The following is an 11262-nucleotide window of genomic DNA, read 5'->3' as shown; positions in this document are numbered from 1 at the left end:
TCCCACACTTTGGGGGACACCTTGGGGCGGGGTGCAGGAGCCCCCCCCTTCTCCCACACTTTGGGGGACACCTTGGGGCGGGGTGCAGGAGCCCCCCTTCTCCCACACTTTGGGGGACACCTTGGGGCGGGGTGCAGGAGCCCCCCCTTCTCCCACACTTTGGGGGACACCTTGGGGCGGGGTGCAGGAGCCCCCCTTCCTCCCACACTTTGGGGGACACCTTGGGGCGGGGTGCAGGAGCCCCCCCTTCTCCCACACTTTGGGGGACACCTTGGGGCGGGGTGCAGGAGCCCCCCTTCTCCCACACTTTGGGGGACACCTTGGGGCGGGGTGCAGGAGCCCCCCTTCTCCCACACTTTGGGGGACACCTTGGGGCGGGGTGCAGGAGCCCCCCCTTCTCCCACACTTTGGGGGACACCTTGGGGCGGGGTGCAGGAGCCCCCCTTCTCCCACACTTTGGGGGACACCTTGGGGCGGGGTGCAGGAGCCCCCCCTTCTCCCACACTTTGGGGGACACCTTGGGGCGGGGTGCAGGAGCCCCCCTTCCTCCCACACTTTGGGGGACACCTTGGGGCGGGGTGCAGGAGCCCCCCCTTCTCCCACACTTTGGGGGACACCTTGGGGCGGGGTGCAGGAGCCCCCCCTTCTCCCACACTTTGGGGGACACCTTGGGGCGGGGTGCAGGAGCCCCCCCTTCTCCCACACTTTGGGGGACACCTTGGGGCGGGGTGCAGGAGCCCCCCTTCCTCCCACACTTTGGGGGACACCTTGGGGCGGGGTGCAGGAGCCCCCCCTTCTCCCACACTTTGGGGGACACCTTGGGGCGGGGTGCAGGAGCCCCCCTTCCTCCCACACTTTGGGGGACACCTTGGGGCGGGGTGCAGGAGCCCCCCTTCCTCCCACACTTTGGGGGACACCTTGGGGCGGGGTGCAGGAGCCCCCCCTTCTCCCACACTTTGGGGGACACCTTGGGGCGGGGTGCAGGAGCCCCCCTTCCTCCCACACTTTGGGGGACACCTTGGGGCGGGGTGCAGGAGCCCCCCCTTCTCCCACACTTTGGGGGACACCTTGGGGCGGGGTGCAGGAGCCCCCCTTCCTCCCACACTTTGGGGGACACCTTGGGGCGGGGTGCAGGAGCCCCCCCTTCTCCCACACTTTGGGGGACACCTTGGGGCGGGGTGCAGGAGCCCCCCTTCTCCCACACTTTGGGGGACACCTTGGGGCGGGGTGCAGGAGCCCCCCCTTCTCCCACACTTTGGGGGACACCTTGGGGCGGGGTGCAGGAGCCCCCCCTTCTCCCACACTTTGGGGGACACCTTGGGGCGGGGTGCAGGAGCCCCCCTTCCTCCCACACTTTGGGGGACACCTTGGGGCGGGGTGCAGGAGCCCCCCCTTCTCCCACACTTTGGGGGACACCTTGGGGCGGGGTGCAGGAGCCCCCCTTCCTCCCACACTTTGGGGGACACCTTGGGGCGGGGTGCAGGAGCCCCCCCTTCTCCCACACTTTGGGGGACACCTTGGGGCGGGGTGCAGGAGCCCCCCCTTCTCCCACACTTTGGGGGACACCTTGGGGCGGGGTGCAGGAGCCCCCCTTCCTCCCACACTTTGGGGGACACCTTGGGGCGGGGTGCAGGAGCCCCCCCTTCTCCCACACTTTGGGGGACACCTTGGGGCGGGGTGCAGGAGCCCCCCTTCCTCCCACACTTTGGGGGACACCTTGGGGCGGGGTGCAGGAGCCCCCCCCTTCTCCCACACTTTGGGGGACACCTTGGGGCGGGGTGCAGGAGCCCCCCTTCTCCCACACTTTGGGGGACACCTTGGGGCGGGGTGCAGGAGCCCCCCCTTCTCCCACACTTTGGGGGACACCTTGGGGCGGGGTGCAGGAGCCCCCCTTCCTCCCACACTTTGGGGGACACCTTGGGGCGGGGTGCAGGAGCCCCCCTTCCTCCCACACTTTGGGGGACACCTTGGGGCGGGGTGCAGGAGCCCCCCCTTCTCCCACACTTTGGGGGACACCTTGGGGCGGGGTGCAGGAGCCCCCTTCCCCCAGACACATTGAAATGGGGTGGGGGTGCAGGGACCTGCTTACCCCCTACACTGGGGCAGGCTAAGGGGCTCCTCTCCACTTCTCCCCTTGTGTTTTAGGGCTGAGCTGTGACCGGCAGCCAGGTGCTGGGTGGCCCCAAAGTGCCCCTCCATGGGCTGCGAGGGGCAGAGGTGCTGGAACTAGGGGGGCTCCTGCACCCCCCGGTGTGAAGTGGTTTCTAGTATACACAGGGTTCACAGTTTGGGTCAATTGCACTCAGCCCCCCACTATACAAATTGTCCCAGCCCCCCTGGTGAGGGGGGAACCCTGCTAACCCCACAGCCTTGGCCCAGTCACTCACTGGCTGGCCCCGTTCTCCCCAGAATGGGTCATGGCTCCTTGTACTGATGGCTGCTGTGGTTTGATTTATTTCTCTCCCCTATTCGGGGTGTATCTTAAAACCCCTGCCCCAGGGAGATGTGCACCTGAGAGCCCCATTTACATGCGCAAGGGATGTTTCTAGCTCTCTCGATCGCAGAGAAGAGCATGGAAATGTGACCCATGTGCACCTCAAAGGCTCTGACACCAGCAGGCCAAGTAATAGGATAACCCCCCAGCATTAGTACTTTTGAAAGTCTCAGGAGTTTAGGTGAGTCTCATCATTTTTGAATACTTGGAGTTGGTAACACAGAAAATCTCAGGAACTAAAGTGAGTGAAGCTGTGGGGCTCCAGGCCTTGCGAAGACAGCCGACTACATCAGGTGCCTCACTTTAGGTTGCCACATTTGCGGGAGAGGGGCAGGGAGCAGCATTTTCAAATCAGACAGCTGGATCTTCCTGGTGCTATGTGATCTTCCACAGGTATTTTTCCAGCAACCTGTGCAGATTGAAATCCTAAAGCTACATGGACCCATCTGTTGCTTTGGCATGTTTTCTTCTGCGGCTCCTACATTAGACTTCCTTTTGCTCCATCACAAATTCCTTGTTCTTCATCTATAGTTTAGTGGTCATTACTTCAGGGTATTTGAGTTTTTCAGCCCATTTTCTAGGTGGTGGTGTCTCCACATCTGAGATCGCTCAAATGCTTTACATTTCTCTGCTGCCTCTCCTTTCCAGCCCATTTTTCTACATTTTTGTGGGGTTGTTGTATTCTTCCTCTCAGACACTTGAGTCTCTTCAAAGTTTTCACGTTTACATAATATGGCACAGGTTGGTATGGAGGCCACTGACTACAATTTACCCTGCTGAGCTGGTGCTATTACTTCTATAGAGTATGATGCAGCCAGCTAAGGAAAACTACAGTTATGACAGAAGCATTTTAGACCTGTCCAAGACCAAATGGTTCAGTTCCACAAGAAGTTCATTTAGAAATCACAGCAAATGTGAGAAAGGAGGCAATTCCATGTCCTATATCCATCCTTGATAGTTCATGAAATTCCATTTTAGTGATAATAAAAAGCCAACGTTTTGCAAAATAAGTGCACAATGTTCTTTAGATTCGTTTGTTGCATTTTAAAATTTGCATTAGTAATTAATTTATTTTTAGATTTTTGATGTGTGCTATACAAGTATGTGATTTTTGGAGGGTGGAAAGAAGGGAGTATGAACTATTGTTTAAGAAAGAGAGTCAGTATCATATTTGCTTGATATTTTCCCCTTTCATTGCCTTGGTCTCTTTCCAAAGGTACTTATTTGTAGAATAATCGCAGTTGATGAAGAAACCGGTCTTTTTCTTAAAGCACCTGGTTTTTATGCAAATCATTTTACAATAAGGAAGATTTGACTCAACAACAAGTGTACTCATTAGCCAGAGTAACTCTTCTTCCTGGTGTCCTTTAAGGACAGCCTTTGCTCTAGATCAGGAGTTGGCAACCTTTCAGAAGTGGTGTGCCGAGTCTTCATTTATTCATTCTAATTTAAGGTTTTGCGTGCCAGTAATACATTTTAACGTTTTTAGAAGGTCTCTTTCTATAAGTCTATAATATATAACAAAACTATTGTTGTATGTAAAGTAAATAAGGTTTTAAAAGTGTTTAAGAAGCTTCATTTAAAATTAAATTAAAATGCAGAGCCAGGTGGCCAGGACCCGGGCAGTGTGAGTGCCACTGAAAATCAGCTTGATTGCCATAGGTTGCCTACCCCTGCTCTAGATTTTGTTGTCCGGATGCTGTTACTGTTTAACTGGATGCTATTGTTAGGTGGGGCTAGAAACAGCAAAAGCCACTGCTGACAATTTAGAAGGGAAATTCGGTAGGGTTGTGTAGCCAATGATTTTAGTACCTGCGGTGGTATAAAACCACATTACAAAATTCCCTTTAAATAAAATAAAAGGTCACAGCTGAGAAAACCCTTTTGTCTGGTAATTCTCAGACATGTGGCCAGTTGGTAACATTCTGAGTTTAATAATTTAGAGATAAATTTTAAGAACTGCTGCAGGCCTGGCCATTTCCCCTCCCTGGTGCAAGTTGCAAATTAGAGCACGTATTATTACTGTTTATCAAAGTACCCAAAAGTTTGCTAGGCACCTCCCAAAATAAAGAGGACATGCCTTTTTCTCTGGCCTTCTTTATGTATAATAAAAATGAAAAAACATTAAAGTCAATTTTTTCCCCTCTGTGTAGGTAAATGTTAGCGCTTATTGCATAGAACTGGGCCGTGCAGCAGCTGGTTCAGACTGTACCCTAAGGAAACTGGCCAAACAGCACCCCCTGCTGGCAAGCAGGGGGAAGAACAGGCTGAGAGTGCTGTGCATGGTTTGCTTTTCTGTTTTTGTTTTTTTCAACTATATGGATTTCACAAACTTCCCAGAGTTAGATGATAAATAAACAAAGAGAGAGAGAAATTAAAAGAGGGCAAAGCTGTTTCTTTTGTGAGATTTGATACAAGACAGGGTAGATAAAAATCAATGATTTTTTAAAAAAAATCAAAAAAATTGGATTTTTTTTATATTCTTTTTGAGGAAAAAACCTATCTAAAGATAGTTTTAATTAAGATACATTATAGCTCAAAGATATCTCATCACGGAATAGGGATTATAAATTCTAGTTCTATAGTATGAGAAAATATATTCATGTAATCTTTAAGAAAAGTTTTGTAAATGAGTTCCAATAGTTCATGGATTAGGGACCCAACCTTATGGGGATCAAGGGGCTTTTGAATAGATTATTTAGGTTAATCTTTCTATCTACCCAATGTGACTCACTGCCCAGTCTAGAAGATACCATCAGAGATGCTTAGTTTTGCAGTTCTCAAACTGTGGCTTTGTGTCTCCAGATGTAACATGCTGGTGTAACGATGCTGGCTTTGGTGGGACATTTCTGAGAGTGCCAATTCAGGACAAATTGCTTAGAGCAGGGCAGTTACAGCCCAAGGCTGGAGTTCCTTTACTATTAAGGCACCAAACCAGCCAAACAGAGAGGACTTTGGTCTCACCCTACTGGCTAACCATAAGTCACACAAGCAATTCCCTTAGACACTCCAGTTTCCCAGTATCACCACCAGTGCCACTCGTTATGGGGATGAATGGTTATGAAAACCAATACCCCAGTAAAAGAAAAAAATGGTTCTCCCGATCCAAAAGGACCCAGGTCAATATACAAATCAGATCTTACCCACAAATCATGCTGTTGCCAATCCTTTAGTATCTAAAATCTAAAGGTTTATTCATAAAAGGAAAAAGATAGAGATGAGAGCTAGAATTGGTTAAATGGAATCAATTACATACAGTAATGGCAAAGTTCTTGGTTCAGGCTTGTATCAGTGATGGAATAAATTGCAGGTTCAAATCGAGTCTCTGGAACATCCCCAGCTGGGACGGGTCATTCAGTCCTTTGTTTAGAACTTCAGTTTGTAGCAAAGTCCCTCCAGAGGTCTGAAGCAGGACTGAAGACAAGATGGAGGAGCTGCAGCAGTTCACAAGGTGTATCTGCCTTCTTTCAATGGGTCAGTTGTGTAGCTGATGGTCCTTGGTGGGCCATCAAGCAGGCTAGGTAGTGCTGATGCCAAGCTGTCTGGGGTGTCACCCAGAAGCATAGCACAAGTTTGAAATACAGACAATATAGAGCCAATACTTATACCTTTAAATACAAAAATGATACATGCACCCAGAGAGCACAATCATAACTAGCAAACCATAATGTTGTCTTAGACACCTTATTTGACCCCCTTTATACAAGATTTGGTGCCACTGCAGGACCTTGGTTGCAACAATGATCTATATGGTCCCAGTTTGTGTCAATAACATCACAGCTTAACAGCAAAAATGTTTTTAAATAAATAGATAATATGTAGAGGTGAGAAATAACAGACCTCAACTCTATTGTCCCTCTGCAAATTTGTGTACACAGAATCAATCCCTTACCTCTCTAAAAGTGCCAAGTTTCTAAAAGTTCAATGAACAGAAGATTGTTGGGGCGGAATAGATCTAGACAAGGAAAAGAAGTCTGGAGATAAATGTGAGAGACATATGCTTGTTTTGTTAAAATATTATGTTTGCTGTTGAAGAAAAAAATCCAGAATGCTTAACGTTGTTGTTTTAGTTAAATAAAACAATTTAAATGTCTGTCTGGTGATGTTCTCCTCCTAATACATCATGGCAAGAAAATTCTCCAAATATTAATGATTAACCTGTTGAATTGGAGATATTTATGAAGTCATTGGGAGGTGAACTATCTGCTTCAGCTCCCTTTGGTAAATGAAATAACCAAACAATCATTCATTTTCTGATACAGTTGTAAAATAATCTGAAAAGATTTCAAAATAAATCACTGTTTAAAAATGTATAGTGTGTACCTTCTAAAAATGAAACCTACATCTATCTCTGAGTTGTGAAGAATATGTATTAAGGTTATAGCAACCAACAAGAATGCACTTTTATGTAGAAAACCATGATTAAATCGAGTCTTCCTGAATAGTGATTTAAATCAAATCCACCCTGATACAAGATAGAGAGGTGATGAAGCAGCAAGACTGCTCCAGAAGACAAGAGCTGCAAGGGAGAACCTGCAATGCTGAGGTTGTGTGGAGGAAGCTAGTATGGGAGGAGGATGAGAGTCCATGAGGTTGGCTGGTCGGTCATGGATGGTTTCAAGAATGGCTTCCTAGTCATTTCAGGATTGGCTTCATTGAAAAAATACCAATATTTCAGTGGACCATCTGAACTCGCGGCACTTCACTCAGCTTTGTGTGCTCGGCAAAGTGGAGACACAGTGGGGATCGGAATGAGCTGACCGGAAGCCTATGGCTGGCCTCAGAAACGTAGAGAGAGTGGACTGCACACCGCAGCTCTCAGCACCTTGAATCGAAAACGTTGTGAGCCTGAAAAAAGCAACAGCCTCTGAGGTCACGTAGGAGGCAAGGCTGTAACTAAGGTCAGATTGTAAACAAATGGGTTCCGTCTGGATTTATAATGTTACTTTTACCCAATGCAGAATTTAGGTTTATGTATTTTTGCTTCCACACTGAAGTTTATGATTTCTGGAAGCGAGTTTCCTAGAAAACAGCCAGTGTAAGAAGTTTCAGTTCACAGAGCCGGAGCTCTTGACGTAGGCAGAACAGTGATGGCAGCATGCATGCACCTGTTTGTTGGTTCCGGACCAAACAAGAAGAGTTCTCATTTTCCTATCCATGTCCTGGACCTTTTGCAGTAGGGCCTTGTATAGGGTTACCATATTTAACAAATAAAAAAAGAGGACCCTCCACGGGGCCCTGCCCCCGGCCATTTCCCACCCCCAGCCCCGCCCCAACTCCGCCCCTTCCCCGCCCTAACTCCGCCCCCTCCCACTCCCAGCCACGCGAAAAGGGCTGCCCGAGCGCTACCGGCTTCACGGTTTGCCGGGCAGCCTCCAGACCCTGCGCCCCCGGCCAGCGCTTCCCCAGCACAGCTGGAGCCCGGGAGGGGAAGCGCCCAGCCGGGGGGCTGCCCGGCAAACTGTGAAGCCGGTAGCGCTCGGGCTTCGGGCAGCCCCCATGCCTCTGGACCCTGCGTCCCCGGCCGGGCACTTCCCCTCCCGGGCTCCGGCAGCGCAGGGTCCAGAGGCATGGGGGCTGCCCAAAGCCCGTAGCGCTCGGCTCTTAAACAGAGCCGAAGAGTCAGGGGAGGAGCAGAGCCGCCGCGGCCGGAGGCTCTGCTCCTCCCCTGACTCTTCGGCTCTGTTTAAGAGCCGAGCTGCCCGAGCGCTACCGGCTTCGGGCAGCCCCCATGCCTCCGGACCCCAGCCGTCGGAGCCCGGGAGGGGAAGTGCCCGGCCGGTGGCTGGGGTCCGGAGGCAAGGGGGCTGCCCGAAGCCGGTAGCGCTCGGGCAGCTCGGCTCTTAAACAGAGCCGAAGAGTCAGGGGAGGAGCAGAGCAGCCGCAGGAGGGGAAGTGCCCGGCCGGCATTTTCCCGGACATGTTCGGCTTTTTGGCAATTCCCCCCGGACGGGGGCTTGATTACCAAAAAGCCGGACATGTCTGGGAAAAACCAGACGTATGGTAACCCTAGCCTTGTATCCCGGGGAGGCAGAATGCACATTGCTCTGCTGCTGAACAGAGGCACTCTCCCCTCTTCCAGGGTGTGTGTGCACCTCCAGTTGTCATTGAATAAATTGCATCCGGGGCAGTTGCAGGTTAATTAGGGCTACTTTCTAGTTCCTGTCTTTGCATATTTGCATTCACAAGAAAGGATGTATGGAAATCCCCTCTGCAGAATGCACATGTACAGGCCTTTCCTGATAAGGAGCTTCCTGTGAGTGACGGGGGCTGGGTAGACAAAGCTAGACACCAAACCACTCAGTTTATTAAGATGACTCGACTTTGGATGGCAGCTGTAGCCAGCAGCACATTTCACTCTCTTTTTAACCTCTGGCAATAAAGGAGTAGATTCTGCTTTCCACAAGCACTCTGAGTACCACCTTACTCCCTGAGTAGCCTGAGAGCTCCTTCCAGAGTAGGGCCTTGTCTAGTACTTTCACAAAGTGGAGTTATTATTCCAGAATAAAGTCACTTTTATTCAGAATAGATTGTCCACACAGAGAGCTAGGTCAGAATAGCTATAATGGAATAGCTTATTCCACTGTATCTACACCAGTTAGTTTAGTTAGGCTAGGCAAAACCTTAGGTACTACTCAGTATAGCAGGGATTGGCAGCCTGTCAGGGAAATCCGCTGGCGGGCCGGGACGGTTTGTTTACCTGCAGTGTCCGCAGGTACGGCCAAATCGCAGCTCCCACTGGCTGCAGTTGGCCGTTCCAGGCCAATGGGGGCTGCGGGAAGCGGCGGCCGGCACATCCCTCGGCCTGCGCCGCTTCCCGCAGCCCCCATTGGCCTGGAACAGCAAACCATGCAGGTAAACAAACCGTCTCGGCCCACCAGCGGCTTTCCCTGACAGGCCACGTGCCAAAGGTTGCCGATCCCTGCAGTATAGCAGACTCTGGGCCTGTGAATGACAAGTGTTAAATTGCAAAAGTGCTGACTTACTTCCGCGGAGCAACAGCCCTTTTAGTAACACCCGATGTTATGTCAAGTGCGCTTACTCGAGGAATCAAGCTATCACCTCACAGGTCTTTTTAACCCTTAGAAATTCATGTTGTTGTTGGAGGTAAACAGGACACAGAATGTAAACCCTTAGGAACAGTCAGACCCTGTTGCATTTGTATTTTGGAGCAACAGTTTGAGCCTATGAATTCCAAGCCAATCTACTAGGGATGAGGAGACGGAGCTACCACACCCGGGTTCGGAGGTTAATAACTCGAAGTGTTGTGGAGATGTAAAGCAACGAGTATCGTAACTATTGGTTTAATGTGTTAAACCTCCCCCAGTGCAGCAAGGGGCTCAGGGTGCAGCACAAAGGTCAAAGGACATAGGAGCTGGACTGACAGCCCTAATGTTGCTATTAAGTCCTCAACTCCACCATACAAATCATGTTTACTAGCCCCTTTATTGGCCATCTTGGCTGAGAGTCCACGGACTGAATGGGCCACGGAGACTGAACCCCCTCCCCCTCCTAGCAGGGGTCCTCTTTACGTTCCGAGCTAGCACCTTGGCAGGAGACAGCGTGTGGGGAAAGCTACCCCCGCCCTTGCCAGGCTGTACCTGCTCGGTGGCTAATCAGAGGACTTCAGCATTCAGAGTTGCCAAGTTATCATTTATTTTGTCTTGTGAACTTGTTTATCAAGTATTGGGATCTTTTGCTCTCCAAGCAATGACTTTTTCTTCCTGAAGCAGAGAAATCTCCCGGACTCACTGGGTAATCAGCAATACACTGCCGCAGAGTTCAAGAGCAGAAAGCCCATGCAAGCTACACTCTCTGCTAATAATTGGTGCGGGAAAACAAACTGGTTGCACAAGTGTCCCTCTAACACCAGCCACTATATTGTTGTGCTACCTTCTTCCTACATGCTGCACAACGGCTGCAAAATATCAGTTATAGCCTCCTACCAGAGAAATATCCCTGTCGTTTGCTAAGTCCACGTGTTGGTTGGCTGCAGTTTCTAATCATGGATATACTGTATGCCCTGAGATGCCTAGGAGCTGTTAGTGCAAAGCTAAAGGCATCAGAGAACACAGTTTTTGTTGAACAAATATTTGACTGTTTAAATGAGATCTTTCGCTAGATCACAGGATATTTCGGCCCAATCAGCGTAACCAGAAGAGATGAGGATTTGTGCTGGTCCCTGAACACTGGCCTTTAGAAAAAACAAATCCTTCTAGGAAATGGAAACTTTTTGTTCTGCGAAAATGAACCTGCAGCATCCCTGAAATAACTGAACGAAGGGGATAATGATGGATGAGTTCTGATACCTCTCCGTCAACGCAGAACTCAGAGGAGTTGTGTTAAAAAATGACCAATGGGTCTGTAAAGAAAATCCAACCAGAGGGACATAGGAGAAAGATCTCAGGTGTGGAGACTCTCAGGCAACTTGGTGGGGAAAAGTTTGCTACAGTGTCTCTGATCTGAGCATAGGGAAGTGGGATTGTAACCTAAACAAGGACAGCTAGCGGTGTCCCCAGCTCCTGCTCTGTCAGTCACTGATGAGGTGGAAGCTTGCTCTGCTCCAAGTTCTGAGTAGTGGGCAAAGCATTCTGGAGAACTCCTGAGAAGGGGCTGATCCTGCCTCACTTACACCCTGACTTGAATGGGACTGTTCGCATGAGGAAGTGATGCTGCGTCAGGCTCCAGGTGTGTGCATGGAGTGCGGCGGGAGCAGAGAATGGCTCACTGATAGGAGGGAAAGAAGGAGTGCATTGTGTCTCACCAGA

This window comes from Chrysemys picta, chromosome 23 (genome assembly GCF_011386835.1).
Source record: "Chrysemys picta bellii isolate R12L10 chromosome 23, ASM1138683v2, whole genome shotgun sequence".
NCBI lineage: Eukaryota > Metazoa > Chordata > Testudines > Emydidae > Chrysemys > Chrysemys picta.
The sequence above is the reverse complement of the archived record's forward strand: the minus strand, read 5'-3'. Positions refer to the sequence as shown.